Consider the following 5,068-nt stretch of genomic DNA (forward strand, 5'->3'; position numbering starts at 1 on the left):
ATGCTCCTTAGCTTCCTTCTTGCCTGGCACTTCAGTATTGCTCGGAAGCGTGCCAGGTTGATGATTCAATAATACATTAGCAATCTACCCAATTTGATTCTTGAAGGTCTTGATAGAAACAGCTTGGCTCTTGCACATGAGCCTCAACTCCTCCAATTCAGATTTTTCATTAGCTTGCGGTAACTACTGAAGTTGGAGTTGTTTCCTAGGGCATATTACGGTTGTTGAAAACCAGGAGGGTTATACAATTTTGCTGTGTATGGTTGATAAGGTTGTTGCACCGCATTCTGATTATTGCTCCAGCTGAAGTTAGGATGATTGCGGTTATTGGGATGATAAGTGGCTGGAGCTTCCTGCTGTGATCTCTGAAAGTTGCTCACAAATTGAGCTGATTCGCTAGAAATAGCACATTGCTCAGTTTCATGTGCCCCCGCACAAAGTTAACAAATACTAGTGATTTGATTAACTCCATAATTAGCCAAAGAGTCCACTTTCATCGTCAAAGCTTGAAGTTGAGCAGCTATAGCAGTAGTTGTATCCACTTCCATAATTCCTGGTACCTTGCCTTGCAATATTCTTTGCGTAGGATTCTGGTATTCATTAGCTGCCATTAGCTCAATCAACTCATAAGCTTCATTATAGCTTTTGGCCCACAAGGCTCCACCAGACGCTGCATCGAGTATAAGTATGGACTGTGCGCCTAAACCATTATAGAAATAGTTTATAATCATCCAATCAGGCATGCCATGATGAGGACACTTCCTAAGCATCTCCTTATAGCGATCCCAAGCCTCACACAGAGATTCTCCAGTTTGCTGCGCAAACTGAGTAAGAGCATTCCTGATTGCAGCAGTCTTTGCCATGGGAAAGAATTTAGTGAGAAACTTTTGAGCAAGTTCCTCCCATTTGGTGATAGACCCTGGTGGTAGAGAATGTAACCAGCACTTTGCTTTATCCCTCAGAGAGAATGGGAAGAGTCGCAGCTTGATAGCATCTTCAGTCACCCCATTGAACTTGAAAGTGTCACATATCTTGATGAAATCCATGATGTGCATGTTGGGGTCTTCTGTAGGAGAACCCCCAAACTGAACTGAGTTCTGTATCATCTGAATCGTGCTCGACTTGATCTCAAAGGTGTTAGCCGAGATGGCTGATCTGATGATGCTTGACTGAATATCATTGATCTCAGGCTGAGAATAGTCCATCAAAGCCTTAGGAATTTCTACCTTGTCTCCCATCACTACTAAAACTGGTTCATCGACTTTCTCTTCTTCTTCTACTTTCTCTTCGTCCTCAAAAACATCCCTTCGAACCACTACAACTTCCTCCTCGGCTTGATCCAGAGTTCTCTTATGAGCCCGCGAACGTGTATGCATACACGCTCGCTAGAGTACCTGAAACACGACAAGGAAAAGAGTAGGTAAGTAACACTGTCCGAGTCAATGAACCTTAACAATCACTGATGACAAACACATAAACTAAAAGTTAACACCGAGTCTCCGATAGCGGCGCCAAAAACTTGTTAGGACGTTAACACATGCTAATAATACACGCAAGTATATGCGTTCGCAAGTAATATAGAATTATTTCTAGTTCGTTCCCACAGAGACCGGTTTAGGTTAATTTTGTGATTTATGCACTTATGCAACAATGATATGGCTATTATTCAATGCTAAGATGAATAACAAATTGGGTTTTGATTATAACTACAATTAACTATTGAGAATTTATACTAAAGAACATTAACTAAGAGATTAAAGAGAATTGAATAATATATGACACAAACATGGGAATCGAACTTCATTAAATACTTTATTCAATAGCCTTATTGTTCTTAACCTTAGCATGTAATGGTGATGACACTAATCAGACAACACGAAACTGCTAAACGCCAACTTTCATTGCACGAATAACATACTACCAGACATCCACAAAAGAGATAGAAGCTGAATAGATACCAATTATATTGAGACCCTATATGTCTATAGAATTTGACAACATAACGGTTTAATGCACAAGTTATCCCTTGTGATTACATAGGGAAAGTAAGATGGTTAAAATTACCTACGCATCATGCATATCAAACACATGAACCTATGCTAGCATGGCAAGTTCTAAACCTTTAAATTCACTTTCGCTTCATTGAAGATTAACACAATATCTTATAAGTTCGCGACGCTCATAAGATGAATAAGCGCAACCAAAACTAGGTTATCATACAATCACCACACACTAAGGCATCAAAATAATTTAACTAAAAAAATCCATAAATAAATTCGCTAGAACCCCACGATAACGATTAGCCCATAATCGGACTCATCATCAATGTGGGTTCCGATGAAAGCATGGTATAATAAACGTAGTCTTTATACTTAAATAAACCAAGTACGAAACAAAAGTAAAGGTTCAAGAATAAGAAAACTAGCATCCAAGGTTACAACTTAAAACAAAGAATCACAAGAATAAACTAGATCTTCTTCGCCTTAGTTGAATTGTGCTATACGGTGTTCTTACGCCTTCTCCTTAGCTCTGGTACATCTCCTTATGAAAAATGAGCTTTATTTATGTATATATAGCAGCCCATGCATAATAGAAGTCCACCAATCAAAAGTCCACAAGAATCAGGATTCTGAAATCCCGACCCGGCGCAGCCGCGCGCTTGACCAGCGCGGGCGCGCTGTGTTTCTGTTCCTCGGGCGCGGGCGCGCGCTATGACAGCGCGGGCGCGCCGGTCTTCTGGAAAAAACTTCTTTTTCTTCTTTTCTTGCTGCAATGAGTTGGTCCTCACGAGCCTTTATTCTGATACAACATCCTAACACCATATTAGCATCAAATTAATGTTAATTCACCTGAATTTCAGATTAATGCCTGAAATGCAATAACACTACAAAACACATTAAAATATTAACTTGAGTACAAACACACCCATTCAAAGCTTTACGGAGTGTTATAAAGTGTCATAAATACCACTCAACATATTCACCTGCAGAAAGTCAAGATTTGATAACATATCAAGTGTTGTACAGAAGTTGGTCTACTCAATGGCCCACAACAAACAGATCAATATAGGACACTACATACCGGAAGAATTGAGCACCATGCTAAGAATAAGGTGCCAGTGGGTCTTAAGTTAACTCCTTTCATGATTGAAAGATTTAAGACCTGCACTTATTCTATGCCAGACATGAGAACAAGTGCAAGTCAACCTAGTCCAACAATGGTTCCTGAGCCTGTGGAAGCACAAACACAGGCACATCCACAGGAACCTACCCATGTTGAGCCTATTCTTTCACAACCAATAGCATCTAGGAAACCAACCACTTCATCCTCTCAAAAGGATGTAGTGAGTAAAAAGAAGAGAAAGGAGATAACCTTAACAGTTATGAATGAGAGTGGTGAGGAACAAACAGAAGCTGAGTTACCATTGGTCAAGAGATCAAAGAAGAGTAAGAAATCTGAGCTGACCACTCTAGCCACTTATGCATCCTCCCAAAAGGATGCAGTTGTAATAATGGGGACTAAACAGACTCTAGATACATTCTCTCAACAGGATGTATCCATTGAAAAAGAGCATTCACCCCAATGCATCCTGTATAGAGTCTGCACAGCCTGCACCTAAAGAAATTCAAGTATATGGTAGGAGAAATAAGGATGGCACACAAAGTGAGAGCATATCCATTGAAGCTCCCTCATCTATTCAGGGGGAGCTGCCAACACTCACTTCTAAACAAACACTTCTAATCTCTCAAATTTATTCTTCCCATACAGCACTTGAATCTATTTCTCAAGTGCAAGCTAAATCAAGTGACTTGGTTCAAGAAACCTTGCTCACCACCCAGACACTACATTTAGATGGTGAGAGGCTACCAGCTGGGGTAGACCTTGATGACACCATCAAAACCATGGGGGGTCCATCAATTTTTACAGAAGACCCCATGGATGTCACAAATGCACCTTCATGTGCAAATCTTCCTTCACATGTTGTTAGGTTTAAGGGTAGTACTCCTAAGGGGGAGCTATCAAAATCCTCTCCAATTCAATTGGAGGTTCCTCATGTAGGAACAACTCCCCTCAAAACCCTAGAAGATTGCATTAGCAGTTGATGTTAGGAGTACAATTGCCAATGACCCTGATATGGGAGAGGCAAGTTTATCACATTCATGTGACAGTGCTTTGCAAGAAGTACAAGGGTTTGAGGCTAGTGTACATGAAAGGCATATGTCATAGCCTATTTGTTTATTCGAGGATTTAACTCAACTCAAATAAGGATGTAACAAGTAAATAGTGGTCCTATCGTCAGAGAGATCTCTCAGAGTAACATATGTCAAAGGATTAAGTAACATTGTTCTCCTACAGACTTGATGACTTAATTCACTGGAAGAAGCTCAAGAAATTGATCAAGCCTCAGTGATATAAATCAAGATTGTGGATTTAATCAAGTGACAGAGATCTCGTCAGGGTATCAATTAATTACAAGGATTTAGTCTGAAGAAAATCAAGAGTATCAAGGTCAAGGCATGAAGAAACGTCACGGAAGTTAGTCACTCATGAACCAGACAGTACATCGAGTGTCAATATTGAAGTGGTGGAATTGATTCATAATTGACAGTTATTTTCAGAAGATTTTCAGAAGAATGGTTGTTGCTCAAGATTAGTATTAATTTTCTATTAATTAATTAAGTCATATAATTTAATTAAGAGAAAATTAAATCTGCAAAGATTAATTTATTGATTAATTGAATTAATTGATTAATTAATTCAGAATTATTATTTGATTAAAATCTGTTTTAATCCAGCAAGACTATCTTTTGTATTAGCAAGACAATCGGTATGACAATCAATAGTCATACCGAAAGTCATGCTAGTGCATTTAGATTGTCTTGCCGAAAGTCCTATTAGTTCAATTGATAGTCCTACCAAAAGTCTTACCAGTTCAAAGGATTGTCATGCTGAGCTAAATGGATTGTCTTGCCAATTAAAATCACAGGATTCAATATAAAGCAGAGCAGCTATTTTTCAAAGAAGAGCAGAGTATTGAATATCAAATTCAGCAGAACACAGAACAAAA

General features: G+C 39.0%; 1 non-coding gene across 1 annotated transcript; it reads left to right on the forward strand.

Moving 5' to 3' along the window:
- The first annotated feature begins 741 nt into the window (after positions 1-741).
- Positions 742-848, forward strand: LOC141694087 (small nucleolar RNA R71). Its single transcript, XR_012563418.1, has one exon. It is a non-coding gene; the product is annotated as a small nucleolar RNA R71 (small nucleolar RNA).
- Positions 849-5,068: the final 4,220 nt, after the last annotated feature.

This window comes from Apium graveolens, chromosome 10, assembly GCF_009905375.1.
Source record: "Apium graveolens cultivar Ventura chromosome 10, ASM990537v1, whole genome shotgun sequence".
NCBI classification, from domain to species: domain Eukaryota; kingdom Viridiplantae; phylum Streptophyta; class Magnoliopsida; order Apiales; family Apiaceae; genus Apium; species Apium graveolens.